We start from the raw sequence: 18,571 nt of genomic DNA, 5'->3' as shown, positions 1-18,571 counted from the left end.
CTAACATGGAAAAGTTACTTCTGTGCCTTGCTTTACTAATCTCTGAGGTAGGACTAGCCTCCTGGGAGTATGGAGAGGATTGAATGAAGTAGCACACGTCAAGCACTTAGCACAGTGGCATCTAGTAAGGGCTCACAGAATGTTAGCTGCCTTCAGGGTTATTACCATCATGGTTTTATCCTTGTCCTTTTGTCATTGTCCCCTCATGCCACGCCCATCTCTGATCCTTGCTGCTATGGTAGGCCTGTGATGTTAAGATGGAGAGCACTGGTTGTGATTCTGTTCCATCTTGCTTAATCTTGAAGGCAAATGCCAGTTGTTGACTGCAGTTTGTTCAGGGACCTCTGAAAAGAGGGAAGGCACTTTTTATCCTCCTCAGTAAAGCCTTAAAAACACAAGCACAAAGTAACATCTAAGTTTATGCTACTAATTCACACTTAGCTTCACTCTCCAGAACTCTTTCTGAAGTAGGGTTTTTTTTAATTAAAAAAAAAAAATTGGGGGTGGCACCAGGTCTTAGTTGCTGCAGGCTGACTCCTTAGTTGTGGCTCACGGGCTCCTTAGTTGTGGTACATGTGCTCCTTAGTTGCAGCCAGCAGGTTCCTTAGTTGCAGCTCACGGGCTCCTTAGTTGTGGCATGCATGTGGGATCTAGTTCCCTGACCAGGGATCAAACCCGCGTCCCCTGCATTGGAAGGCAGATTCGTAACCACTGCACCACCAGGGAAGTCCCATGAAGTAGTTTTAATTTTAATCAAGGTGTAGTTCTGTTTACATTTTTAATATTTTAAAAAAATGTATCATTTTTGCCATATGTTCCAGTTCATGCTGAGTAGGATAAAAAAAAACTGAGTAGATTTTGTGGGAGCCTGACACATTTCTCAAGCAATTAAGCAATTTAAGAGGAGTGAGGTTTGTGTTTAATTATACGTAGTTGATCAGAGCACAGGCCATTTGTATATTTGTATTCTCTAAGAGTATCTACTTTGCCTGTCATTACTTTTGCTTGTTTTAAATTAAAAAAACAAAAAACAAAAACTGTGGGTTAATATTTAAGTAAGGTTAACTTGTTGTGTGTGTTTGCCAATTATTCTGACTTGGGTCTGATTGCCAGTTTATCTTCAGCTGGATACTTAGGCCAGCAAAGAAGCTTCCAGCAGTAATTGACCCTTGAGTGGGGGACAGGTTGGTTTTTGCTTTGTAAAGAAGGGAAAAAAGGAAGAAGTTATTAGCTGTGCATCTCTTCAATTTATAGAATGAGTCAGAGCTTTGCTTCTTGCATTGCCTTTTTTTCATATGAGGAGCCCAGAGAGCTTATAGCTTTTGTTAATTTACTAGTGAGAAGCCAGTGGGCTTTCTGGGAATGGCATTTTAGGGGCTGGATTTCTTGGCTCTCTGGTAACAACCTTCCTTTTAGTGCACTATACTTCTTTGAGGAAATGAGAGTTTGCATCTAGAAGGCGGTTGGAGCTGAGTTCACACCGAAAGCTTTTTTATTTGTTCTTCTTAAAGAGCAAAAAGTGCACCTTTTTTCTGGGGAGAGCTCCTTAGGCTATTAAAACAAGGGGAGGGATATTCTAAACTACAGGTACACGTTTCCCTGACATTTGTAGTACTCTGCGATGCTTGATGAGGACTCAAGTGGATAGGAAGTCTTCTCCCCAGCCTCTGCATTTGTTTGCCCATCTCCTTTTTCCTGCCCCCAACTCTGAACTTTCTGATGCTGAGTAGAAGAATGATCAGAGTTGCTTTGTGTTGTTTAGCTTTATTCTTTTCTGTCGCTACAGTGAGTATGCCTCTGTTGAAGTTTGTTTGAAAACAGTGCAGTGGCCTAGGAGAAGTTTTAGGAGCACAGGAGGTTGGCACAGTCACATGGCTGTAAGCTCTCATTTTGACTCAGAGTTCTTTATGGAGGGAATAGTTGTGTTTTGTTTTGTTTTGTTTCTTTTATTTTTGGCTGTGTTGGGTCTTCATTGCTATGCACAGGCTTTCTCTAGTTGCAGGAAGCAGGGGCTTCTCTTGTTGACGAGCACAGGCTCTAGGCACGTGGGCTTCAGTAGTGTGGCACGCGGGCTCTAGAGCACAGGCTCAGTAGTTATGGTGCACGGGCTTAGCTGCTCCACGGCATGTGGGACCTTCACGGACCAGGGCTTGAACCCGTGTCCCCTGCATTGGCAGGTGGATTCTTAACCACTGCGCCACCAGGGAAGTCCCATGGAGGGAATAGTTTTATTCCCAGGTGTTAACTTTGTCCTCAAGGGTACGGGGTGTGTGTTTGTTGTGAAGTTCTTCCCTCATTTACTGTGTTGTTGCTCATTTCTTTATTGGGCTGTTCTCTGATATCCATGATGTACTAGGACAGTAAAATCAGCTTCTGTCAGCATGTTAGTCTTTGGACTTGGGGTGTGGCTGTAGATGCTGTAGAAGAGGTAGGGCTGACGGGCAGAAAAATGAATGCCGTAGAATATGTTCGGATATTGTAGCGCAGAAACGGTACCTCAGTCAGGTTTTGGGTTTTCTCTGCCGTTTCCTAGATCCGCCTCACTGTTATCTACCCCTTTCTTGAGTTTCTCATTTCCTTTCCTCCTCCTTCTCTCTTCTCCCCATATCTGCCTTAGGCACATACCTCACTGCCTAGCTCTCCTGGGACCACAGGAAGATAATGCTGCTGCTTTCTGTTCTCTGTCTCCCTCTAGGTTATGCTGACTATGTGATAGTTTCCGCTCAGTGGTGGGCTAATGCCTGAAAGTGAGCAGGCTGTAAGGTGCCTGCTGGAGTTTGGATCCCAGCCCTTCCTCTCCTGGCTGTGGAATCTTGGGCGAGTCTCTTAACCCCTCTCTGCTTCTTCCCTTATCTACGAATACTTAGTGTTCTGAGAGTTCTATGAGCTAAGTGCTTAGACTGTACTAGTGTTTTCAATGGTAACTGTTCAGTAAATGTTAGCTGCCTTTATGTAGATCCATCAGCTGTAATCTGGTGATGACTTCTCTTATTTTAGATTCTCTTAACTGTCTTTGAAGATATGATAGGGAGCTATGGAGGGTTCAAACAGTTCTAAAGATTTTAAGACTAATTGTGTGGGCTGTTGAGAGATAATCTTAGTGCTTTGTTCATTTGTATTTGGGTATTACAGTAAGTTCATAGTCATAAAGCATTTGCAACAGAGCGTGACACTTAAAAAACACTCTACAGATGTGACATTTTTTTCTGTTCCAAGCACTTTAATGTCTCTGTCATTTCATGTGACCATTATGATATTCATCCCTGCAGAGATGGCACTTGGGGTCAAGGGTCAGAGGCAGAGCAGGGCCTGGAACTCGGGTCTCTCAACTACTCTTCTGCTTGCTGGAGATCCCTGTGGCTGCAATGACCACAGTTCTACCTGCACCTTTAGCCTCTGCTGTCTTGGGGGGAGAAGTATGGCTTCCATGGGCAAGGGGATTTTTTGTGGGTATCTGGAATCAGCAGGTATCAGCTTGACCTCTCTTCAGCTCTAGATTCAAAGTTAGAGTCACCTGCTAGTCATCTCCATCCTCTGCTACTATCTTTCTGCCCATAATAGACTCAAATTCACCTGGCAAGACTTCTTTGTTCTCTCCAGCTTTCCCAAAGAGTTTCCTCCCTCTGTGATTGCCATTGTTGATCTTCTAGCCACTTCATGCACTCCAAAGACAGGGTTTCTGTCAGAGTGTCCACCATACAGCAGAAGGCTCTGAGGCTTTCCTCCGAGGAGAGCTGTTTCCCCTGTTCTTTCCTTTGTAATTCCTAGACCAGGCGTTGATACCTGAATTGTTGAGGAAACATCTTAATTGGTTCATTTCAGCAGAATCTAATAGGAAAGAAACACTCATCCTAATAACCATTGCCATATTAATCTTCCAAGAGAGCAGTTTGGAATTGCAGCTCTCTCCTCTACTCAGAAAGTGTGCATCCTGGCAACATCTTTCAGAGATTCTTAAATATAACAAAGAGTTGGTTGATGCCACTGACATGTCCAGTTATCCCATCTCCTTTCCAGAATTTGTGGGAGATGGGAGTGGAGGGTCCAGGGAGAGACTTTATTTTCTCTACATTACCAAACCCAGATGCTTACTGAATTTAAAAAAAAAATTGTGTATTTAACAGACTCACTTAAAAATTGAGGCACATTTCCTTGGCTTTTTAGAAATGCTATTTAAAATATAAAAATCTCAGTTAAAAAAAGAGGCCAGCCAATGAACTTAACTGTTTTAAGTACAAACCACCTATCTGTGGTGGTGGTCAAAAGCCTCAATGGAATGCCTTTTTCTGATTGTGGAAGTTTGTGAAGACAGCTTGTGTTGATGGCAGAGTTCACGGCATTGCACAGAGACAGTCATAAACCCCGACTTGCCAGCTCTGAGAGATGCAACTGATCTATGACTTTTTTCCTCCCTGGATCAAGTCATGAGAACCCAAGGGCAGGCCTAGATGCAAAGGCACAGCAGCCTCCGGGGCGCAGCAGCCTCATGGGGAGCAGCGACTCCGTGTACTCATTCTGGGCCAAACACTTACTCTGAGGATCGAGAAGTCAGAATTTGCGTTTGGCAGATGGTACATACAACTTTGCCATTTTTCAGAGAGAATGTAATGTTGATGAAATGCAGCCCTCCTGTAGTGTAGGGGCACATGGAACATCTCACTGGACCAGTTGATGTAATTCTCACAAATTCTCCACTCAAATTACACTTCAGAGAAGGGGCTTCAAATCTGGTGGTATGTTTGCAAAAATAGAGAAATCCAGCAAGCTTCTGCTTGGCATGCTTCCTTGGCCCTGTGGCTGGAGTACTCAGGGGCTTTGACAAGTGTGCTGTTCACTGGACCTATTTTTACAGCTCTGAGCACCCTTGTCCAAAAATATTTCTCTCTGGCTAAGCCTGCTTTCCACCAAGGCTAAAGAAGTCATAGAGCTGAGGACATAGCCTTCAAATAAATTTTTTTCCATTGCAGACTGCTTGTCCTCAAGGTCTTACAGTGTAGGTCACTATCACATAAAACAGGAGTTCTCAGTGGGTTGATTCAGATTATTGGCACTCAGATTAAAGTGCCAGGGAGAGTCCTCCTTATTTATTGAAAAAATAACATGTCTATGGGAGGAGGGAAAAAGACCTCTTTATTTTTGTGATCCACTCTTCCACTACCATCTCCTCAGAAAGCTAGGGATAATTTATCACTGAATAATTTGAGAAGAATGAGTGTGATTGATTTCCTTGCAAACAAGACACATGAAATTCTTTTCTAAGTAAGAGAAAATTCAATAATTAATTAAAAATCAAATCAGGTGTGAATCATCAATATCACTCTTATCAACAAACAATGCTGATAAGCTGGTACAAACCACCCCAAAATTTTAGACTTCAGTTTACAAAGCAACACTATAAATCAGTAGGTTTCATGCCTTGACCAGGGGTCATTGTGTTGCAGGAACTTCAGCAAAACAACTCAGGCTAATTCTAGACCTGCTGGAATTAACCGTCACAGCACTGTTGCTGTGAAGAGTCATGGTCCTGTCTTTTGACATACATGTGTGGACATATCTCTTGGGTGAAATTACAATTTCAGTTTCAATTACAGTCTTGCTGGATTACAAGATATGAATATATTTGACTTCAGTAGATAATGCCAAACATTTTTCCAAAGTGGTTATACCAGTTTACAGTTTTGCCTTCAGGGTATGAAGATTCTCTTTGCTCTATAGGATTATATTGTTCCTTTCAAGTTTAGTCATTCTGGTGGGTGTAGTGACATTTCATTGTATTTTTATTAGAATTCCCTGCTTACAATACTAGTGAGGTGAACCCCTTTTCACATGTTTATTGGCCATATAGATATATTCTTGTGTAATATGCTATTAAATTTCATTCCTGTTTAGCTCTCATGTTGTCCTTTTTTTCCTAATGGATTTTAGGAAATGTTTATAGATTCTGATTATGAATTCTTATATTCATATTTCAAATATCTTCAGTTCCCTGCATTGACTTTTAATTTTCTTTGTGGTTACCATGAGGCTTACATACAGCAACTTGTACAGTCTATTTTAATTTATTAACGACTTAAGTTTGATCCCATTCTAAAGCTCAACATTAATACCCTCCCCGCCATTTAATGTTTTTGATGTCACATTTTACACCTTTTTATCTTGTATATCCCTTAACTAATTATTATAATCATAGTTACTTTTATGACTTTTGTCTTTTAATATTCATGCTAGCTTTATAAATGATTAATCTACCTTTACTATATATTTACCTTTCCAGTGAGATTTATTCTTTCCTATGTGTTCTTGTTACTAATTAGTGCCCTTTCTTTTCAGCTTAAAGTCCCTTTAACATTTCTTGTAAGGCTGGTTTAGTAGTGATGAACTCTTTCACTCTGAGCAATAACTTTGCCAGGTAGAGTATTCTTGGTTGGAAGTTTTTTTCTTTCAGCACTCTGAATGTATTGTGCCACTCCCTTCTAACATACAGAGATTCTGCTGTTGGTCTTACTGGGGGTTCCCTTGTGTGTAGCAAGTTGTTTTTCTCTTGATGCTTTTAATATTTTCTCCTTGTCTTTTTTTTTTTTTATTCAACACCCATTTATTCTCTAGTTCTGCCCACATGGAGACACCCTCCTTGAAAAGGTGTTAAATCCTTCGTTCACTTTAGCACCTTGTGCTGAAAACACGTGTTCCAAGGTTTTAACTATGAGATCCACATTCTTAAAGCATTAATTCTTAAACCTCATGTAGATTTCTCCCCCTTGGTTGCGGGGAGATGACCCAAACACAGCGAAGAACAGCTCAGGACTGTGGGCTCTGCTCGCCCAGAAGACCTTGCAGTTCCCCTGACCACCCGGCTGGAGCCAGGATTAGGGCCCTGAGACGAGGGGTGCCTGCTGGGCTGCCACCACCACCACTGGCCCCAACTCCTGTCCTCTTCACTGGCTTGCTGTCACCTTTAGTTTCCCTGGAGTTTGGGGATTCCAGACCGTCTCTGCTCACACTTCTGTATCACGCCTGCTGCCTCAGCGCTGCTGATCCACACCAAGGGGGAAAGCACACAGAACTGCTTTTCAACACACCAACGTTCCACACAAAAGTTATTAGATAAGCCTGCAGGTTCTTTTTCATCAGAAGACATTCCCAAGGCCATGACTTCCCCGGCTCTCCACCGCCCTTGCCGGCAGACTGGGTGTGCGTGGACGCCGTGCTGTGAGTCAGGCACACACCCCCCGGCTCCCCTCCAGTGCACTGTCCTGCAGAACTGAGGATGGTGCCCTGGCCTCATCAGCAGGATCTGTCCTGAAGCCAGTCCTAGAGTGACAAGAGCCACACCTGCAGGTCTATTCCACTGACTAGCTGCACAGGACCGAGCTGGGCCCACGGACCTGACAAATGGAATCCAATCCGTGAATCACCCCCAAACCATATTTTCTATAGCAGGTTTTGTCAGCCTTGGCCCTATCAGCATTTGGGACCCTGTAGCTTTACTATGGAGCTGTCCTGGGCACCACAGGACATGTAGTTACAACCCTGGCCCCCACCAACTAGATGCCAGCAGCACTGCTACCCCTTTCCTGCCCTGCACATTGCCATGTGCCCTGGGAGGGGGACAAACTGCCCCTAGTCGAGAGCCACTGACCTACAGCTTTTGTTCAGCTCTCCAACTTAAACATTTCGGGAAATAGCAAAATGCACTCTCCACCCGCAAGGAGACCAGGACGCCCCTGGTTTGGATGATCATTTTATAGGGTTACATTTGGCCCATCGAGGGGCTCCACACAGGGGCCCGACTTCTGCCTCATCAATAGGACAAATGCCAGGAGCGAACCTCTGGCCTTCCTTCCAGAGTGACACGTCTCAGGGTCCTCAGAGCACGAGTGCTTGTGGACCAGGTGGCTCTGGGCCCCCCTCGCCCCCACCTAGGACCCTGCTCTGAACAGGGCCTGGAGGCCCTACAGGGCCTTGATACCAGCTCAGCGGCCCTCAGCCAGGGATGCATGTCACACTTGCCCAAGGATTCCTCAAAAGTCTTCGCCAGACAGACCAACAGAACAATCATTTCCAATAAGGAGACCCTCTCCTGGTCAATCCCATTGTGCCCAAAGCTTGCCATGTGGTTGTACACATATCTCATTTAATTCTCGCGACAAGCCTTATTTTATAAAGAAAAAGAATATCAAAGTGTTCAAGGGCCTGCGCACAGCTCCCACTGCAATTGCACGTGGAAACAAGGTGCTTTCTCACGCAGCTTTTGGTGATGTCCGGCTACAAATCATCCTAAGCGCCCACTCTTCTGAGCATTGAGCGTAGAAGTAGCCGCTTCCTCTCTGCCCCAGCGTCACAGGTGCAGCAGGGCAGCCGCACCCGTGGTGCCGGCAAGTCCGGCATCTGCAGGGCAGCTCTCCTTGTCTTTCACTTTTGACATTTTAATTATAATGTGTCTTGGTGTGGGTCTCTTGGGTTCTTCTTATTTGAAACTCTTTGGCCTTACTGGATCTGGATGTCTGTTTCTTTTCCCCAGGTTAGGGAATTTTTCTGCCATTATTTCTTGGAATAAGTTTTCTCCCTTCTCCCTCTCTTCTCCTTCTAGGACACAGTAACGTGAATGTTAGTATACTTGATGTTGTACAATAAGTCTCTTAAGCTATCTTCACTTTTTTCATTCTCTTTGTGCTGCTGTGATTGGTTGAGTTTTATGCTTTGTCTTCTAGTTGACTCATTCTTCTGCTTTATGTATTCTGCTGTTTAACCTCTATAGCTTGCTTTTTCAGTTCAGTTATTGTATTCTTTAGCTCTGTGACTTCTGTTTGGTACTTTCTTTATTTTCCATGTCTTTGTTGAAGTTCTCCCTGTGTTCATCTATTCTCCTGCTCAATTTGGTGAACATCTTTATGACCACTACTTTGCACTCTATCAGGTACATTACTTGTCTCTGCTTTATTACGGTTTTTTCCTGAGGTTTTATCTTGTTCTTTCATTTGGAACATAATCCTCTGTTTCTTCAGTTTGCTTGACTCTAAACGGTAGATGGAACAATCACGTCTCCCAGCCCTGAAGGAGTGACCTCATGTAGAAGATGAACCCTGTTGTTCATCCCTGCCTCAGCTCCTGGTTGTCTCCAACCTCTGTGCTTATCCAAGTACCCTGTTATGTTTTTAACAGCTCTTAGTAGTTGAGGATGTGCCAAGTCCTGTTAATGTCCCAAAGGGAAGAATCTCAGCATCTAGATTCAGGCCACCTGGAAGCCAGGCCCTCAGGCATCAGCTTTTAGAAGTAATTAGATACATACAGTCCTTGGAGCCTTAGGCATTAAGCCCCTCTGGCCACCAGAGCCAGGTGATCTGGAAGTGTTCCCTGAGTGGCAGCCACAGAAATTAGGGCACCGGATGAGTGTATAAGCTCCTTTCTGGTAGCCCTTTAAGAACTTTCTCTGTTGGTTACAGTCCTGTGGGAACCACGAACATAAACCCCACTGATCACCAGAGCCAGGCGATGTAGAGGTGTCCCCTGGCAGCAGTAGCAAAAAGTGGGGTGCCAGATGGGTATGAGCTCCTTTCTGGGTGACACCAATTATTACAGTCCTACGGGGCCAGGAATGCAAACTCACCTAGCCTCCAGAGGCAGGCAATCAAGAGGCACTGCTTAGCAGCGGCCGCAAAAATTGGGGCACCAGACACGTGCAGAAGCTTCCCACCAGGAGACACTGGTGCTCTGGAGAATGGCACAGGGAGAGCGCAGAGGTGGTGCCTACCGGTCTCCATACCTGGAGAGTGTTACAGCCGGCTTTTAGATGTGTGTGTGAAATTAGATGCCTGCCCTTCAGGCTGACGCTTTAATATAAGCAGGTCAGCTTCCTTTATTTTAAGTCTGGTGTGATCAGCTGCCTCTGAGCTGGGCCCTGGGGTGTGTGAACCTGAGCACGTGAGCCTTTTAAGAGTGGCTTCTCAGATTGCTAGAGTCTTGTGGGTCTTGGGACATGAACCTTGTTGGTTTTCAAAGCCAGAAGTTTTGGAGGGTCATCTCAAGTGTATGACCCAAAAGTTGGGATGCCTGATGTGGGTGCAAGCCCCTTGCTCTTCAGGGAGAAGCTCCAGGTTCCAAGGTCCCTCCCTGCATGGGGTTTATGATGAGATTGTATCCCAGCCTCTCCTACCCACCTTGTGGTTTTCTTCTCTTTTGCCTGACGTGTAGTCATCACTCAGCCCCTCTTTAGGTTTTTTTAAAGAGGAAATTGTTCCATATGTAGCTGTAGACTCAGTGTGTCTATGGGAGGACGTGAGTTCAGGATCTTCCTACTGTACTGTCTTGAACTGGAACTCCAGTCTAGTTATTTTCACATTATGAGGGGAGGCCCTAAGCAACCCTATGAAGAGAGCCTTGGACCTTCAGGAGACCTAATCTCATCTTGGCTTTTCCCAGCAGATGTATTTATTCAGTCAACATTTCCTGAGGGCCCACCCCAGCCATGCAGGGTCTATTCAGCCGACAAAGATAGAATGACGTTTAGTCAGAATCCAGGAGTCGGGGAGACAGCACTTAAACGGGTAATCATCACACACCGTGGTGGGTGGATGGTAAGGGTATGCAGGGGTATTACTGGAACACAGATGCTGTGCCTGGGACGAAGAGGATCTTGGGGTGGGGATGCTTAGTATCTGGAAGTGATACTCAGGCTTACTTAATGAGGGGAAGTTGGGGAGGAGGCATGGGCAGTACGAAGTCCTGGAGGTGAGAGGCAGTAGTAGCAGGTGTGGGCAACTACAAGCCTTGTGGTGGTCTTAGAGTCTCAGGTGATGGTGAACACCATGTCTGGAGAGGAGGTGGGTCCCTTTCCTGGAGGACCTTGCATGCCATGTGTAAGAACTTTTATTCTGTGGTCATGGGAGCCACTGAAAAGTTTAATGGAGTTAGTAATGTAGACAGAAGTGCCTTTTACAGAATTATGTTTTGGATAGAACACTTCAGTGCCTGTATGTGATCTTAGGTGAATAATTTTTTTGCTTTAGTTAATGTTTCTTTCTCAGTAAAATGAAGGTGTTGTGTTGGATTAAAGGTTTTGTGTGTGCGTGGTAAAAAATACATAAAGACATCATTTTGACCATTTAAAAATGTACAGTTCAGTGGCATTTAAGTGCATGCCTGTTAAGTAATAACTCCCCATCTCCCCTTCCCCCAGCCCCCGGCAGCCATTGCTTTACTTTTCGGTCTCTGAATTTGACTGTGTTCTAGATACTACCTATAGGAGGAATCCTACAGTATTTGTCCTTTTGTGACTGCCTTATTTCACCTAAAAATCTTAAAGGTTCATTTGTGTTGTAGCATGTGTCAGAATTTCTTTCCTTTTTAGGGAATAATATTGCATTGGAATATTTTTAATGGCATCATATTCCATTGCATGTCCACACTACCTTTTGTTTTTCCATTCATCCATTGATGGACACTTGGGCTGCTTCCACCTTTTGGTTATTGTGAATAATGCTTCTATGAACATGGTCTACAACTGTGTTACAGTTGTAACTGTGTTACAGTCTTGCTTCAGTTCTTTTGGGTATATACCCAGAAGTGGAATTGCTGGATAATATGGTAATTATTTTTAATTTTTGGAGGAACTGCCATACCATATTCTACAGTGGCTGTACTGTTTTACCCGTCAGCAGTGTGCAAGGGTTCCAATTTCTCCATATCCTTGCTAACACTTATTTTATGGTTTTGTTTTTGTTTTTTTTTTTTAATAATAGCCATCCTAACAGATGTGAATAGATCAGAGGTTTTTACACTATGCTCTGACAGACTTTAGGGTTAGGAGTTCAGTGAATCTCCTTGGTGGTTCCCAAACCCCTCTTCCCTGACCCATGCTTTATGTATTGCTCTTCTGTATACATTCTTAGGAGGAAGGATTTCATGGCTAAAAAGTGTGAAAGCCACCACACTGGTCTTCCTGCTCTAAAAATAGAGGATCTTGATCATCTGTAGCTAATAAAGCTGAACAGTAAATACTTTTGCCAATCTCTGACCTTGCAGTAGTTGAGAAATTAAGGTGCCTCACTTTCTCCCTTCTATGATAGAGAAGAAACATACGTTGATGAGAAACCTGAAGAGGAACCTATGTCACATGTCTGTGGTCATCCTTGACCTGGCTCACGCACGTGTCCCTCACAGGATGGACGGACACATCCTGTCCGTCAAAGGGGCTGTGTGTGCCCACAGCCCCTTTGATAAATGGTACAGGACACATTGACATGCTGGAGGAAATTAAGCATAAATCCAGTTTTGAAATTACAGAGGTGGTCATATTACACGGCGGTTGCCCTCCAGTTCCCCTTTTGCCTGGCATCTCCACCAGTGCCAGAAAATGGTTGGACTGCTCACAAAATACCAGGCATTTTTGTGGCATTTTTTTCACTTGGTAATTGACTAAAGGCTCCAGTTATTAACTCTTTTTTTCTTCCTATCCTTTTCAAACTAAGAGTGTGATTTTTCATAATTCTAAAATAACTTGGTTTGTAAAATTTGTTATAAAGAGTTTCTAGTAGCAAAACCAGTCATGATTTCTTGAGAACTTATTCCTAAGATAATTTACAAATTGACGCTTTTAAAAAATACAGCTGTTATTCATGCCTTCTTTTCATGAATATTGTGTCCCTTTGTGCCAGGCACTGGGGCAGTTGAAGGTAACATGTGGCTGCTGCTCTTGAATTGCTCACTGTCCAGAGGAAGGAGCACAAGTATGAACAGTTAATTGTCATAAAGGCACAGATCGCCTGCTTATCATATCTGGGATGTCACCTGATACAGATGAAAGTTTTAGTGGTTTAAATACCTTAAGATATGGCTTTTAGACACTTAAGATATAACATTACATATAAGATATATCTTCTTAGGGTGAGGGAAAAGGAACATTAAAAAAGTACATGTTATAAAAAGGCATATGTATACATTACACCACATATACGTATATGAAATTTATATTTACTGGAAATTTTGGTTGGATTGCAGTTAGGAGTGTGCCAGAACTACCCTATGTTGGGATTTGTGGTAACAGCTACTTCAGACTCTGAAGAAGTGGATGATACAGCAGCTCTTTTGAAAAGGTCTCTAGGTATTATTTTGAGTCATCATCAGAAGTTGGTGTTGGTCAGCTTTTTCATGTCTAATTTATCTTTCACATCTGGAATTTCTCCTACATACTCATTGGTTTATGACCTTCATTCTGAAATTTGTGAGATTTTTACAACATGAAATTGTTTATGACCATTTGTTTTATGACCATTTGTTTTTGATTCCTCTGTTGTATTCACATCCTGGGGTTCTGGCTACCGTTACATAACTGAGTGGCCATTGGTAGCTGGTGGCTCTCACCAGCTCCGCACTCTATTTTCTTTCTGTATTTGGAGTCCTGCAGGAAAGACCTGCTGTATCTGTAAATCAGTAGAGGCACAAAGGAGTGACCACCTCTGCTAGAGGTTGGGAGAGCTTTCATTAAAGGAGAGAGGGCCTCTCTTGGATCATGAAGGACGAGTTGGAGTCCCCCAGGCAACAGTGAGGCAGAGGTGCTTTCTGGTGGAGGGAACCTAAGGGCAGGGTCGTGGAGCCATGAAGCAGCATAAGGGAAAAGTGTGTGGCCGGAGGAGAGCACGGGCTCAGGTCACTGTGCTCTAGGCACCTGGTATTGAGCAGTTATTTATTGGACAACCACCGTGTGCAAGTGATGAGTGCTAGGGGACACAGGGACCAGATCAGTGTCTGCTATCAAGAGATTCAGATCCAAGAGCAGAGATCATTAGACAAAGATCCACGTGACACAGCTGACTTTGGTGTGAAGCAGCATAATAACAGCAGTAAAAGTCTAGGTCTAAGGTTTCAAAACAGAGGAAAGAAGACATTCATTTGGAAAAAGGCTTCATGGAGAGGGTAGCTTTTGAAATGGGCCTTGAATAGTGGATATAATTTCTTTGGACGTAATTAAGGGTTGAGTTTAAGAAAAAAGTGTTGTCCAGCAAATTGTGACCCTCAGGATAGTGGTAGTATTAATGAAGGTCAAGGAGAATTGGTTTTTAGGGTCAAGGTGTTGACTGTAGCTTAGGACAGAATATGCTGGTTTCATACATAGCTGGAATTATGCGAATGATTAAGATTCCAGAAAGAAAGGCTATAAAGACAGAGAAAAAGAATACTGACAGCAGAACCTTGAAGGATACCTTTGTTCAAAAGCTGAGAAGATGGAGAGAATTAATATGGCTAAAAGGAACAGATAAAAAATAGAGGTAAGAAATTGGAGAGTTTCAAAAAGGATGGTTTAGCTGGCAGTGTGTAGGGCTGTGGAAAAGTAGAATATGGAGCTAAAGAACAGGCATTGGCTTTAGCACTTAGAAGACCATTGATAAGTTATCTGTACATTCATACCACAGTACTGGTGGAGGAAGCCTCATCGCTAGGGTTTAGGAATTGCATGGCTCAGGGGGAAAGTGAGAGTGCAAAGTGTAGTGACGAGAGTGACATCTAACAAGCATTGTGCACCTTCTTTGTGCTTGGCGTTGGTCTATACACTTTAAACGCTTTAACTTCTTTAATTTTCACAACAATCTTATGAAATGGGCACTGTTGTTTTCCTTATCACAGATCAGGAAATCATAGATAAAGAGGCTGTATAACTTGTCCAAAGTTATGCAGTAAGTGGCTAAGCCAGGGTTTCAATCTAGGAAGTCCAGTTCTAGAACTCGCGCTCCACATACCACTGTGCCTCCCCAGTAATTGAAAGACTTCTGTGGTGAAGCAAAGGCCAGCTTCAGGTGGCTAAGGAAGCTTGTGGGTGTCCCCCCCCTGCTTTTTAAACATTCTATTTTTTTAATTAATTAATTTGGTTGTGTTGCGTCTTCATTGCTGCACACGGGCTTTCTCTAGTTGTATTGAGCGGGGGCTGCTCTTTGTTGTGGTGCTCAGGTTTCTCATTGCAGTGGTTTCTCTTGTGGAGCTCAGGCTTTAGGCACGCGGGCTTCAGTAGTTGTGGCTCGCGGGCTCTAGAGCGCAGGCTCAGTAGTTGTGGTACATGGGCTTAGTTGCTCTGCGGCATGTGGGATCTTCCCGGACCAGGGATCGAACCCGTGTCCCCTGCATTGGGCAGGCGGATTCCTAACCACTGTGCCACCAGGGAAGTCCCTAAACATTCTTTTTAAATGAAGAGAGATCCTAGCCTGTTTGTAAAAATGGAAGGACACAGAAGAGGAAACCTGAAAATGAAAACCAAAAAGGGAACAAGTCGTGAGATCAGAAGATGTAATTGTAAAAGCAAAATAAAGTAATTTACCTTTGGAGTCTGTACCTGGATCCAGCATTAGGCCTTGGACCCTTGCAGAAGGAGGAAGGGGCCTGCCTAGAGTAAAATCGTTAAGCTGTTGTGATATGCTAGGCACAGTCCCTAGTGTATATTAACTCTTTTAATCCTCTCAGCAGCTCTGCTGCCCATTTTTGTGGGTGAGGAGACAGCCTCTGGGAGTTAAGGAATTTTTCTGTCTCACAGTTGGCAGACGGGCTCCAGAGTCTGGCCCTTGCCCAGCTCAGAGCTGTCTCAGACTGTTCCCCTCAGACCCAGCCATGCCTTTCCGGGTCAGGAACAGCCAGCACGTGAGCTTGGATACAGGCGGCCCTAGCGTCAAAGCCCCATCACATCCAGACTTTGTTTACTGTTACAGTGCCTCCCCCAAAGGCTGTTGTGCAGACCAAACGGGGTAATTTATGAGCAGTGAAAGCTCTCTGAGAGCAGGAGATTTGTTTTGTTCCTCACCTTGTCCCAGGGCCTGGAGCAGCCACGACACGGGGTTGAGCCACGAGGAGGCAGTAGTAGTAAAGGGAACGCACGTAGAGCCGTGCTCAGCACGGGATTCTAAATGGTGCTTGCCCTCCACCCCATGGGAGTGCGGGTGTTGGCGCGGGGGAGCAAAAGTGCTCACCTCTGAGAGGCCAAAGTTCTCGTCTGTGACCCCTGGTCATTGGGTGGAAAGCGTTTCCTAATAATCTGCATTTTTTTCATCCAAACTATTTGACAGCTTCCCCGCTGTCCAGATTGTTTGTATACCCCAGTACAGTTACTTGGCTTCCAAGAAAAACACAGCACTTCCTGTTCTGTTTTTTCTGGTTTTTGCCTTCAAACCCGCGTGTAGCTGAAGCCATGAATGAAGATCTGACTGCTGGCCATGCTGAAGGTTGCATCAGCTTACTGAGCCAGTCTGGGATGAGAGTCATGCAGCTTCCAGGTTGGACATGGATTGCAGGGGGGCAAGGGACAGGCTGCCTGCATCCTGACCCTATCCCAGTGGTAGCCCGTTTAGACACACAGAGTAGGAGAGGAATATCAGCCCCACTTGGAGTAGATGAATAGAATCAAAGAACATTAGACTCATCCTGTGGAAATGTTATCAGGCATCTAATACATACCAGGCAGTGGGCTAGATGTAGTTTGATCATTTACTTATTCAACAAATATACATTGAGTGCCCACCACAGACCAGGCACTGGGGTTTGCAAAGATGAATAGGACAGGAAGTTGCTCTCAAGATACTGCCAACGTTGTGTCTCTTGGGTATGTCTGCAAGAAATGATTGCAAGGAACTTTAGCATTAGGTTGGGTTACTCTCTACAAGTGGGTAGGATGAAAATAACTGCTTTCTTTGAAATCATTTGAAGCTGTGCTGTAACGGCAGTTTACTGCTATGCAACCAAGAGCTTCACCATGAGATGGAAAATATTTCAAGAATGTAAATTTCTCTTTTTCACTCGTATTTTCTCTACTCAGTCCGAACCAAATCCACTTTGGGTTTTTTGTTTGTTTGTTTGGCTGTGCCGCACAGCTTGCCGGATCTTAGTTTCCTGACTAGGGATTGAACCCAGGCTACGGCAGTGAAAGTATCAAGTCCTAACCACTGGACAACCAGGGAACTCCCCACTAACCATATCCACTTTGTGTTTAAACCAGAATGTCTTTCTCTAACTATATTTGTGGAATGACTCTACCATAAGATTTCTTTCGTATTTTCTTGAAGCTTTATGAGTTAGCCAAGGTAAGAAAAGCTGAAGTAGAAATTGTTAAAGGGATAACCATTTAGATTATACAATTGTTGCTTTCTTACTACACCAGAAATACCAGTTTAGGCATTTTGGAGAGCCCAAAATTGTAGAAAATTCTGCAGTCAGTTGAGGTAGAGAAAAAAATTGAACAAAGTTTCTACAAGAGCAGCCTCTTTCAGACCATTGAGGCACGGTGGGGCTGAGGGAGGTTTTGCAGAGGAGGATGTGATCAGTGACACTGGGAAGATCTGTCTGTCTTCTTTCTCTCTGAGGTTTGGCCCCTCCTTGCACATCCTGTATCTTCTGGTTGAGATGAGAAAGTAAACAAAAATTTTACACCCTCAGTAACTTTGACATGGGTCATTTGACACATGCACTTTGCTCTTCTGGAACATCGCCTAGAGAGCCTTGATTTAATAGCTGGTTTTGGCTGCTGTCTACATACTGTATCATCTCTAGTGTGCTCATTTAGACGCCAGGATGAGCAAGGCAGTGACTGAATTGCCTAGTGTCTCCTTATGGCCGGGGTGGGGGACTGGGGCGGGGGGGGGGGGAGTGTGGGTGGGCAGCTGGCGGTGTTTATCAGAGGACTTTGGATAGGAGTGGAAAGTCAGCATTTAGGCTGAAAATGCTTTTTGGCCAGGGTTTTTCCCAGTTGAATTTTAGTGTTTTTGTAAGTCTCTCTTGGTTCACTTGAATTTTTGAGGGTTGCTTCCTCTCTAGGTTTGGTTCTGCTTGCAACTTAAAAAAAGTAATCATAAGGATAGCGTTATGGCTTATCTGCCACATAACCAAAAATGCCCTGTGACTGTCACAAACACGATTATAATAACTCTGAAAGAGGCTTTCTAGAGAGATGGCATGATACCACCTCCTTCACTTATTCTGCTCCACCTCTTTAAGGTTAATACCTTGTTCCTTGGGAAGATGGCGCATTCCAGGTGTACTCTTCTTACCCGGCTTTCTGAGATCTGTTGCCTGACAGAATTCTTCACCATGTGGTTTTTATTTTCTTTGACATCCCACATATGGAGCTTTGTATTGTTGAGTGGTTTTTTTTCCTTCATGTTTTCTCAGTGGGATTATAAAGTTTTAAAGCAGAAAGACACTGCCTTTGCTGTCTTTTTTTTTTTTTGGTCGCCAGTTGCAGCTTCCGGGATGTTAGTTCCCCGACCAGGGATCAAACCAGTGTCCCCTGCAGTGGAAGCACGGAGTCCTAACCACTGAACCACTAGCAAAGTCCCTTGCTGTCTTTCTTTGTCTCTATTCCCTTCAGCTTTGGCACTGTCTTGTTCCAAATGTACTTGAATTTTCCTCCGCAACCCCTTGAGGAGCAAAAAAGCCCGAGTGCTGCTGGAGGTGAAGTGCGGGAGAGTGGATTGGGACCTGGGCAAAAGGCGGAACCTGAGGAATCCTGTCTGGCCTATTGAAAGGATGACCTAGGTCAGAGGTTAAGAGGAGCAAGGTGAAAACCACTTGTGTTATTCCAGACTGACTGTCAGAGGAACCA

At 44.1% G+C, this 18,571-nt stretch overlaps 1 protein-coding gene and 1 non-coding gene across 4 annotated transcripts in view; one reads left to right on the top strand and one right to left on the bottom strand.

Annotated features, from left to right (window-relative positions):
• The window catches only part of HADH (hydroxyacyl-CoA dehydrogenase), a 47,496-nt gene that overhangs the window by 2,364 nt on the left and 26,561 nt on the right, over positions 1 to 18,571 (top strand). The gene's annotated exons all lie outside the window — the stretch shown is intronic.
• On the bottom strand, positions 8,256 to 8,389 carry LOC137224158 (small nucleolar RNA SNORA43). The gene has a single exon (XR_010943258.1). It is a non-coding gene; the product is annotated as a small nucleolar RNA SNORA43 (small nucleolar RNA).

The sequence above is a fragment of the Pseudorca crassidens genome, chromosome 4, assembly GCF_039906515.1.
Source record: "Pseudorca crassidens isolate mPseCra1 chromosome 4, mPseCra1.hap1, whole genome shotgun sequence".
Classification (NCBI taxonomy): domain Eukaryota; kingdom Metazoa; phylum Chordata; class Mammalia; order Artiodactyla; family Delphinidae; genus Pseudorca; species Pseudorca crassidens.
This window is presented reverse-complemented; position numbering and strand designations above follow the sequence as displayed.